The sequence below is a fragment of the Carassius carassius genome, chromosome 37, assembly GCF_963082965.1.
Source record: "Carassius carassius chromosome 37, fCarCar2.1, whole genome shotgun sequence".
NCBI lineage: Eukaryota > Metazoa > Chordata > Actinopteri > Cypriniformes > Cyprinidae > Carassius > Carassius carassius.
The window spans coordinates 7028837-7041155 of record NC_081791.1 but is presented as its reverse complement, the minus strand read 5'-3'; positions in this window follow the sequence as shown (position 1 = coordinate 7041155).

The window sequence follows — 12319 nt, the reverse complement described above, 5'->3', positions numbered from 1 at the left end:
AAAGGGGCTGTAGAGCCTGTGTCTCAAAGCGAGGGGGGGCTGTACAGCAGATACTTTCTGGTGCCCAAGAGAGACGGGGGTCTCCGGCCCATACTGGATCTAAGACAGCTGAACAGGCATTGATGAAACGCAGTTTCAAAATGCTCACGACCAGGAAGCTCCTCGCGCAGATTCGCAGAGGGGACTGGTTCATGTCAATAGATCTGAAGTACGCGTATTTTCAAATACAGATAGCGTCAAACCACAGGCGATATTTGAGATTCGCCTTCGAGGGCCAGGCATACCAGTTTGCAGTCCTGCCATTCGGCTTGTCCGTAGCTCCTCGTACGTTTACGAGGTGCATGGCTGCAGCGCTCGCTCCTCTTAGACTCAGAGGCACACGAGTGCTGAATTATTTGGACGACTGGCTGGTTCTGGCCCGATCATGAGCGGAGCTCATGGACCACAGAGCCATTTTACTCGATCACCTCGAGAAGCTCGGCCTCAGTGTCAATTGAGTGAAGAGTTCGCTGAACCCCAGTCAGACGATCCTGTTTCTGGGTATAGTTCTGAACTCGTGTTCCATGACGGCGCGGCTGTCACCACAGCGCGCGATGGGCATTCAGCGTGCAGCGAGTTCTTTCCGCTGTGGCGCGACTGTGTCGCTCAAACACTGTCAAAAGATGCTGGGTTTCATGGCCTCAGCATCTCCGGTTCTGCGGCTGGGCCTGCTCCGCATGCGCCCCCTGCAGTTCTGGCTGAAGGCTCGGGTGCCGCGCAGAGCGTGGGCGTCTGGCCGGCTGCATTTCAAGGTCGATCAGAGCTGTGTTGCGGCTCTAGCACCTTGGACAGCGAACGGCTGGTACCGATCAGGTGTAAGCCTGGGGACTTCCCCGAGTGTGAAAATGGTGTCGACGGACGCCTCCACTTCGGGATGGGGAGCGCTGCTCGAAGGCAGACCGTCCTTTGGCCTATGGTCAGAATGGGAAAAGCTCCATCATATCAACTGCCTGGAAATGCTGGCAGTGGAGAACGCGCTGACGCGCTTTTGTCCCCATATCAAGGATCACCACGTCATAGTCCGTTCGGACAACATGTCCGTGGTGTCCTACATAAATCGCCAGGTCGGTCTCGGGTCCCGAAACCTGTGCAGGCTGACGGAACGCCTCCTGATTTGGGCTCAGCGCAACGTGTGCTCGCTGAGAGCAGTGCATGTGCCTGGACTGCAGAATCTGGGTCCAGACAGGCTGTCCAGAGGCAATGTTCCTACGGGCGAATGGTCTCTACACCCGCAAACAGTCCGGCTGTTGTGGCAGAGATTTGGCATGGCGGAGGTGGACCTCTTTGCGTCCCACGAAGACGCTCACTTCTTTTCCAAGAACGAAAGCGCGCTGTCACGGAGATGGCCGTGCTGCCCGCTTTATGCGTTCCCTCCCGTCTCCCTCCTTCCGCAGGTGATAGAACGGGTGAGAGAAACGAGATGTTCAATACTGCTTGTAGCACCTCTTTGGAAGAACCAACCATGGTTCCCAGATTTGATGCAGTTAGCAGATGTCGCCCCGTGGCCGGTACCGTTGAGGAGAGACCTCCTCTCGCAGGCCAGGGGCTCGATTTGGCACCCTCAACCGGAGTTGTGGTCCCTCTATGTATGGGCACTCAATGGTAACCCGCTGATCTCGCAGTGAGAGTGCTAAATACCATCACTCAGGCTAGAGCTCCGTCGACACGACGTCTGTATGCCTCGAAGTGGTCGGTGTTCTCCAGCTGGTGCACAGCTCGAGGTTATTCACCCCTTAGTTGTGAGGTGACGGAGGTCCTCTCCTTCCTTCAGGAGCTGTTGGATAAGGGCAGAGCCCCATCCACGCTCAAAGTTTATGTGGCTGCCATCGCGGCGTTTTCTGAAACGGCGTCCGGTCAGTCAATAGGAAGGAATGATTTAGTCATCCGGTTCCTCAGAGGAACTAGGAGGCTGAATCCTCCCAGACCTCCGTCAGTCCCTATGTGGGACCTCGCGGCGGTTTTGGAGGCCTTGAAAGGTCCCCCTTTCAAGCCTATCCAATCGATTAGCCTTCAGCATCTGTCGTTCAAGACAGTATTCTTGTTGGCTCTCGCTTCTGTGAAGTGTGTGGGTGATTTGCACGCGCTCTCGGTGAGCCAGTCGTGCTTGGAGTTTGGGCCCAATGACTCAAGAGTCATACTCAAACCTAGGCACGGTTATGTGCCGAAATCCCTCAACACACCGTTTCGGGCTCAGGTTATTGCCCTGTCTGCCCTGCCGGTGTCAGGGGAGGATGGAGACTCGAGTCTTCTTTGCCCTGTCAGGGTTTTAAGAGCTTATGTGTCTCGCTCTGCTGCCTTTCGGCAGACGGAGCAGCTATTTGTCTCGTTCGGTGGGCGTTCCAAGGGAATGGCTGTTTCGAGACAGACTCTATCCAGATGGATAGTTGACGCCATAGCGTTAGCTTACGCTTCCAGGGGCCTTCAGTGCCCGTTGGGCGTCAGAGCACACTCCACAAGAGGCATCGCCTCGTCGTGGGCGTGGTCTACTGGGATCTCCTTGCAGGATATATGTATGGCGGCAGGTTGGGCCTCGCCGTCTACATTTATCAGGTTCTATAACCTGGAGGTTCCCGCCTTGCAAGCAAGGCTGCTGTCGGTATAGGCGAATCAGGGCCCTGAGGGGAATTCTGAGTTCACGAGCGCTATGCGCTGCCGACTGTTATATGGGCAGTATTGCGTAAGACCCGCATTGCCACATTGGTCAGGCCTTGCCTCGGCTGTGTGACGTCATATTGCCGCATCTACGGATGCTGCTAGATATGGGACGGAGGGCTTTTTCCCTTTTCTGTCCTGGACTCTCTGTGAGTCCCTCAGGTGACTGTGCACTGTAAATCCTGGGCGTTGCTTCAGGTTTATTGGTGTGTGATCCCTGCGCGCACGGCGTTTTACACTGGGTTCCCGTAGCGTCTTAGCTAAGACGCAGTACGAGAGAGCTCTCGTAAGAGAACGTACTCGGTTACTAAACGTAACCTCGGTTCTCTCTAGAAGAGCGAACGAGTACTGCGTTCTCTGCCGTGCGCACGATTCACTCTGGTTCGCTTCGGCGATGAAATAAATCAGGTGAGTCAGCCTTTTCGAGCTCCTTTTATAGGTTGGGCCACACCCGTTTCGGCGGGAAGTGGCAAGAAGGGCGCGAAGCGCCCTTATTGGTCTGATGTTGCATCAGCCCGCGCTCGATAGGCTGTGCAGTTGCCGCAGAACAAGCCAATGAGCGAACGAGCCGTCTCGCCTATGGCTGTGTACTGCTGCAAATGCGCTTTACAAAAATACAAAATTAAGGATAATTTTTTGCTTCAGTATTTCGTGAAAAGAGACTTTTCCCGTAGCGTCTTAGCTAAGACGCAGTACTCGTTCGCTCTTCTAGAGAGAACCGAGGTTACGTTTAGTAACCGAGTACGTTTTACTGCATGTTTGACTCATGTTCTAAAGCTGATGGAATAGGCAGACGACTACACATGTTGTTTTGTTCTTCCACTTCACTTTTTTTCTTTTTTTCCCTGCTGTTTTCTTGTTCTCTCTGTTTCTCTTTTCATAGTGCTGTATTTATTTTTGCCTGCCTACGAGAGTTAAAAATGGTGTGTTTCAGCAACATAAATGGTTTCCTGTTTTGATGACTGAGTCCCCTTTACCAAATCACACAGACATATGTGCACACATATAAACACAGTAGAAACACGCAGTCAAGATTCAACCAGCTTTACTGTCATAGTAATAAAATTACGTTGTCAACATTGTTGTGTGTGTATATATATATATATATATATATATAGCCTATATAAAGTTATTTCTAGGCCTTGTTTGTGACTTTCCAAGCTATTATTCTGAACAAATTAAACTTTTTTTAACTTATAACAACTTTTTTTTTTATTGGATGTATTATAAATGAATTAGTTGTTGTGTTTCGTAATAATAATCAATATATACAAAGTATTGGGAATATCACCACTAAGCCATTAATCATAACACTGGATGACTCCAAGGTTATGTGCTGAGCCCGTTATGGTTCTCACTTTTTACCCACAACAAGACATTTCCCCCATCTATCTCTCTCCTGTCAAAATACGCTTGTACTCATTTTGTGCATCTGCATTGGAAATCATTTATAGCCAGAGACGTTTTTCGGTCCTTAACTTAACAAACACTACGCCACTCATCAAAGACAGATACGAATCAATTGAAAATACATTTCCTGTGTGGATGCGGTGCTCTTGAATACTTATCACAGGTTACCATGTGCATTTCACAGAAAAAAGAAAAGAAGATAACACATAAAACCTGTGTAGGAGTTTGCAATGAACTTTCCCACAGATGGTGAAAGAGAAAAGAGAGAAGGAGGGGGTGCTGTAATATTTGTTGTGAGGTGGTCTCAAAGACAGCTGTGGTATCCGGCTGAGCGCAGGTGTGTGACAGCATCTACCTACACCCCCCACCCTGCCTCTGTCTCTCCTCTCATCTGCACTCGTTCACCCCACCACAAGATAGACAGATTACCTTCACCACACTGCACGCTATAGGGAGACAGCAGGAGCGCGCAAGTGTGTGTGTGTGTGTGTGTTGTCTAGCTGTTTTATGTATAGGTGGATGTTGTGCAGAATGTATTTTAGCAGGTGGTTCACACACACTTTCACACTTTCAAGTTAGCAAACTACTTTTATCATTTGTAACAAGGCACATTGGATGTCTGTTACACAACTTTGTTAATGTTACAGCATATTTTTTAAAGATGCTATCTGTGTGTGTGTGTGTGTGTGTGTGTGTGTGTGTGTGTGTGTGTGTGTGTGTGTAAGCGGTTTGAACGTACAGGTGTGCTGCAATGCTCTCTGCTGTTTGCAGGCAACATGAAAGTGTATACCATCACTTTGAAAAACAGCCAAAAAGAGTCTTTGTGCAATTCATACTTTACATGAACACAGACAAACATATACAGTACATGATTGAGGAACCCTTATTATTTCTCATTGAAAGTTAAATTAAAGCATATTGCAATGGGATTTTTTCCAACTGATTTTTAAAGTTATTGTTTAAAGTAATAAAAAAAAAAAATGCATATATGTATGTATGTATGTATGTATGTATATATATATATATATATATATATATATATATATGTATATATATATATATTAAATATTGATTTCAGTAATGCACTTATAATAACGGCACGATATAATGGAAGGTTTGGAAGAAATGAGGAGCTTGTATTTTTGTTAAAGTGATATACTGTATTAATGACTCTTCCTTACAAATATTTATTATAGGAAGTGATATATATTATACTATATTAGGCTTAAATGATAACTGATATTTTGTCAAATAAATCAGTGCTTTAAGTAATGTCAAACAATGCAGCACCTAACTTCTACTTTATATTTATATTTATATCAGATTTATATTATTTAATTACATTTTTGTATTTTGTTTTATTAATTTAATTACATTTTTATATTTTGAACTTCTCAGTACATAAAGAGCTTAAACAAAGAAAAGATCTGTGACTTTCTGTAACATACATACATCACATGCTTGCATGAGTATTTAAGTTTACACATGACAAATGAAAGACAAATGTCACAGTGAGGTAATAAAGATAAATTAGGATAGACGCTTATAGATGCTTTTATTCCTAAACACCAAAAGGACAAATATAGATATAGTACTGTGTTTACAGTCTGTCAAATCTTGTGCTGTTTCTGGTGTGTGTAGCACCTGCTGCTCTGCCAATTCTGCTGAAGAAACCCATAGAAATGAATGACTGGAATTAACATATTAAAGATCATAATCATTTCCACCTGAACTTTGAGCCGAGCAGCTCAATTACTTGATTTAACAAAATTATAATATACATTTCAGTGTAAAAGTTTTTATTTAATCATGCTATTAAAATTTGAAATTAAAATGTTCACGTTAAATCTGTATTTGATGCAAGAAACTAGTTTATAGCGAGAATTGGCCCAGACTAAATGGGATGGTGAACTTGACACCTGTGGCAGTGTTAAAAAAATGCCTATTTCTACTAATTTGTCAAATGATAATTTTTCGAAAGATTCTAAGGTTATACACGTAAACAATGTTTAGATGGCGTCAATGCCTTAGCGTTATATGTTTCTCTGTATACAGTAATGTCTGTATGGGCAGCTAATGAGATGATTGCACAACGTCCAACTAGTCCTTTTGGTTTAGCACAGGTGTGAGGCTTCGGGTTAATTTTAGACTAGGGTCTTCTGTCTTCATTTGTGAGGATGGAGGGCAGTTGTCAAAGTGCATATGTGCTTTTCTCTGGTGTGTTTGGGACAGATGAGACTAAAAATAGAGAGGGATAAAAAAGTAGAAAAAAAAACAAAGGCCCCAGAGAGGAAAGGGACAAATGTTTAGAGAGGGAGAAAGAAATCATGTGTGCTTTAAGGCGGGAATGTGTTACTGGACACAGCTGTTGTGTGTCCAACAGTTTAGACACGAGAGGGGAAAGTGGAGCGCTTGTTATTGCCACTCTGATTCTGCAGCTGGAGCACAAACATGCTACAGCTTCAAGATATAGTCCAGCTTTACCACTGGAAATATGTGTATTGGGCTCTAACAAGATGAGAACAATGCAATGTATTACAAATTGTGTTATCAGGAATAACATTTCTAAGTAAAAGATAACTAATGTTTTAGTATTTGGTATGTTTTTTGTTTGACTCCACAAGCTTGTGCTTCTTCAGCATGCTTCAGTGGAAGAAAGAACATCTAAAGATCTGCACAAAGAGTCACATGATCAGTCTCACAAACTCACTGTTTGTGACCTAGAAATATAGCGCAGAATCTGAAATATTAATTCTTCATGTTATATAAGCTTCTTTGTTTGAAATTCTTTGAAAATCCCTTTGTGTATTTCCAAGTTTAAATTCGATTTTGAATCCCAGATGTTCAAATTGGGCTCAGACCTTTGGATTGCATTGTACGTTGTAAACAATTTTATCAACAATTTTAATGCAAGCCATTTTCCATTTATTTGCAGCTCTTTGGGCTCCAGTTTCTGGTTTGTCTTTCATTAAAGGACAGGTGAGAAAAATGGAGGATTTGCTGAATATTTATTTACCCTCAGGCCATTTAAGATGTAGATGAGTTTTGATTCTTCATCGGAAAAGATTTAAAGAAATGTAACAATGCATCACTTGTTCACAAATGGATGCAGTGAATGGGTGCCGTCAGAATCAGAGTCCGAACAGCTGATAAATACATCACAATAATCAGATGTGTAAGATGTGTGTTTGTCATAAACTATTTCTTTAAATACAAGCTACAGAAATATTGCATTTGAATGCTTGATAATGATAAACTATTTAGTAAGAGCAATGTCACAATTCTATATTTAAAACACTAAAACAACATATACATAAAATGATTTTTGCTGACATGAATGACAACCTAAAAGTACAAAAGAGAGATAAAGTAGTTGGAAGACAGTTAGTGTGGGAAAAAAAGGATTCTTTGTCAGTAATTATGAGGGAATCTCTCTCAAACACACACATCCCATCCTATTAACACTACACACCCTCACAGATGAAGAGAGGAGCAGAGAGAAAAGCAAACAACTGGAGACAGTGAAAAGAGGCATGAAAGAGAGAGACAGAGAGAGAGAGAGAGAGAGAGAGAGAGAGAGACTTTGGCAGTGCAGGATCTGAGAGGAATTTAAGAACATGAGTTAGAGAAACAGCTGTGTGTGGTGTGTGTGTGTGTGTGCGTGCGTGCATGTGTGTGTGTGTGTGTGCGTGCGTGCATGTGTGTGTGTGTGTGTGTGCGCGTGTGTGTGTGTGTGGACACTTATTGCTGGTGCCACTGAGCTGTGCTCTTATAGAGAGCAGCTTACTTTCTGACATAAAGACATCACAATGTTTTCCACAGTTCAGATGCAGTTTGTTTTGTGCATTCAGATAATCTGAAAAAATACTAAGTGGAGTATTATTGGGTGAATCTCACAAAATGGTTTTCATCCCCATATCAAATAATAATAAATAATAAATTTAATTTTACATAAAGTACATATTTGTAGGATTTTATTTTATTTATTTATTTTTGCATTGTGTCATTATTTTAATGATAATTAAATTTTCTCTTTTCTCCCCAAATACTCATTACTTTAATGCATCTAGATTTTTACTATATATAAAACATGCACACACAAAAAAACAATGCACCTAAAAAGATTAAGATTACTGTAATTTTATTACTGTAGAAGGTTTGGAAGTTTTGGAGGAGAAATTTGCTTAATTATCATTTTAAAAAACAAAAATAACTTTTTTTTATGTAATTTGTGGGGTGAAATAGACATGTACTTAAAATAAATAAATAAAATTAATATTTTATGCCAGGAAATTATCCAATAATTTTACAGAAATGTATCTTAACTCAAAAACAAAATGCAATAAAACAAAGATATCCAAAGATAATTTTTTTTTCATCCTTTATCATACAACATACAATAACCTTAATTAAACAAGACGCATTACACAGGCATATAAGAGCATGCATTCAGTTAAGTATGTGTGTGTGTGTGTGTGTGTGTGTGTGTAAGAGAGGGTCAGCATGTGGTGTAGTTTAGTAGTACTCAGAGGAGAATAAGTCAACATGACCTGTGTGCTGCTCTGCTCCTGCTGAGGTCAAAGGCAGTCCTCGACCTCTGAGAGTGGCCTATAGGGATCCATTCATCAGAGACCGACAGAGTGACCCTGAGAGAGAGAAAGAGACCAAAAAATCATTTCTATGGCTTTTAATGGCTGAAAGCTCCCAAAACAGAACAACTATTTTGGATCTGGAATAGCTCCATGCTAAAAGTGTGATATGATGTGTCAAAATGTTTTTTTAAAGGAATAGTTCACTTAAAAACGAACAATCAGGCATTATCCAATATAACGTTCTTTATTCCACGACATTCAAACAGCTACAAAAATAGTTATTTTTTATAAAAAAAAATGTTGCATGAACTATTCCTTTAATCAATTGTGTTTTAGTATTCAGCTGAACTCATTGAGCTGAAAGAGTAAACTCAATACTGTCTCTCCAACATTTCCAAAATGAGTTCTTCGTTGTCCTCCAGAGTTAAAATAATATTCAAAATGGCTCTTAAAAACATCATCAGAGGGCACCATTTCCATTCAGTCATCCATATTAACCAAGGAAGTATTTAGGGAACTTAAAGCGCTGGTAAACATCCTGAAGCAATAAGTACCTGGAGAGTAATGAGCAAATGAAGGTATGTGAGGTTTCCAGCTGAAACCTGTGACTCAGACTCATGTCTGAAGCTGAGCGTGTGAATTAAAAACACACTCACCACTTCCTCTGCTAGTTAGCCTTTAATTAGTCCCCTAATTGCAAATGACTGAGCATGTTTATTTACCATATTCAAATGAGCTCATTTCCATTTGTGATGGATCAATTCTAGAGCAGCTCTGATTGGCTGTTCTTCTGCAGTTCTTCTCATTGAATGTGTTTAGAATTAAATACTGTCGTACTGCACAGTGTGCTTTGAATGTGTTTTATTCTATAAAAAATAGCATTTGAAACGGTATGCAATTTAGTGCAATAGTCCAGAAGTAAAAATACCATTCATTTCTCATAGGCGAATTGATCTTTAATGATAATTTATAAATATCTGGTATATGAAGTTGTTAATTGATGGTAAAATTCTTTGTTGAAACCATCAGCCAGTATAATAATAATAAAACAAATTCAACTAATTACCCATGATTCTGCAAACAAATCGCCAACTATCGGACAATCGAAACAAGGAAATAGTGGCAAAAGAGCTCCACCCACTCCAATTTTACCTTATTATTTTTAATAAAAGTAAGTTATATTGTTTCTATATACGTTATCAACAGTCTTAAAGTCCTAGGGCTCTATCTTACACCGGGCGCAATGCGACGCAAGGCACAGCGCGGGTGTGTTTGCTAGTTTCAGTCCAGCACCGTTTACATTTTCCCTTCCAGCTCCACGTTGTTTTAATTAGCAAATGCATTTGCGCCCATTTGTGCGCCCATGGGTGCACTGGACTAAAAAAGAGGTGTGTTCAGCATTGCTATTTTAAGGAGCTGAAAACAGACTGCGCCATAGACCAACTCAAATCTAAAGTCAATGGCGCAATATTTTTTAGTTATTTAAAGAGCGTGTTGGTAGAAAATGCACCTCTGGTCCGCAGTGCGCGTTGACTTTGCTTATTACACACAGGGTTGCGCGTCACACAAACATGCCTAATATTAACAAAAGAAACAAAAGGATTACAGTGTAAAATAATATGATTGTGTAGGCTACATAAATATAAAAATTTAATGATGGATAGTCATTGCGTGTATTAGAATTAGGCTTCCTATTTGCAATTCAGCCTATTACTGCTTATAATGATAATGATGAATGAAATTCTACTTCATCCCACGCCTTCTTCACCTCGGGAAGATTTGGTGGATGCCTGCTTGTCCCGTAGATGATCTGCTCGCGCGATTTAACTTCGCACATGAGCAGATCGGGTTCTTCCCTTGAGAAGCATTCAGCTTTTGTGCCAACAAGCTGCGCCGTGTAAATAGCGATCTGCCCTGGTGTGAGCACATCCCGCTCTTAAAGGGAATGGGAGATGACACTCTGATTGGTTTATTGAACCTTACGCCCATTACTCATTAAGAGAATAGGGACAACCCATTCCAAAAATTGCGCCCCGGCGCACGAACCGTTTTTCCGTCGTTAAAATAGCAAAAGTGGATTTGGACACACCCTGAGTGAACCTGCGCCGTGTGCTTTACACTTTGGATTTGGATCGTTAAAATAGTGCCCCTAGGCTTAAAATAATAAATATTTATATATATATATTTCATTTATCCATTGTTTTTAATGTGATAATGTAATTTGCAATGCTTTGTGTGGGATTGTAGTTCTTTCTCTCATTAAAGCTAAGTACACTGTATACTGTACTATACAGTCTTGTATAGTTTTTTCTTATTTTTAAGTAGGTTTTTGATTCTCACTTTGATTCATCACATTTGAAATGGATGGTCGAGCAAATTGCATTGTGGGATTCAGTACTCCTTGTTGTATTCTGCTAATTTTGGCAAATGTTGTACTTTAGGTCATCTGGGAATCTGAAAATGTGCATTATTTAGTACACTATTGTGTGTGTGTGTGTGTGTGTGTGTGTGTGTGTGTGTGTGTGTGTGTGTGTATGTGTGTGTATACATACTGTATATATACAATTTGTGACCCTGGAGCACAAAACCAGTCTTACTGTAAGTCGCTAGGGTATATTTGTAGCAATAGCCAAAAAACATTGTATGGGTTGAAATTATCCATTTTTCTTTTTATGCCAAAAATCATTAAGAAGTTAAGTAAAGATCATGTTCCATGAAGATATTTTGTAAATTGCCTACTGTAAAAATATAAAAACTTACTTTTTGATTAGTAATATGCATTGTTAAGAATTTCATGTGGACAACTTTAAAGATGATTTTCGCAATATTTTGATTTATTTGCTCCCTCAGATTCCAGATTTTCAAATAGTTGTATCTCAGCCAAATATTGTCCTCCTAACAAACCATACATCAATAGAAATATTTATTCAGCTTTCAGATAACTGGCCCTTATGACTGGTTTTGTGGTCCAGGGTCACAAATGAGCTTGATGAGGGCTCATTAAATGCAGTTTCAGATGTGTACATTATATGTTACTCAAAGTTTGTTTATAAAGTTTGCAAAGTATCAAGCAACAAATTTTCTATCCTCATTTTCACTCTTTGAAAAATACTAAATTTCAAGGAGCGTTACCTCTTGCAAAAAAAGTAAGTAAATGCCCCGTGCTGTGATTGGCGAACTTCAGCACACCTTATCTATTTTGAAACTCGAGATGACAATCGCTGTGATAGAGCCATATATCTCTGAACCTGAGTCAGAAGAAACGGAAACAACACCACAAAGGCCACAAAGATGGCAACAGTCTTTTTTGCTTGCTTAATAACTTAATTAATGTTTTTAGAGTGTAAATACCATAGGTGTAAATATCTAGAATATTTGGATTCTCCATTTCATGTACATTGAGAAGCAACTTTTAGAAACAGCATTAGAACAACCTAAAAATAACAAAACCCATGAGCACTGAGCTTTCAGAAAGCGATCGATTGGACGGCATGGACATGGAGGCAGTAGTTCAATCACTTTGCTCTGACAAGTGACATCTGGGCTTCCACATGCAGCTAGTATCAATAGCGGGGGAAAAAACAGGGTTTTCCCTGGAAGTGCATACAGGTACCATCACAGATTCA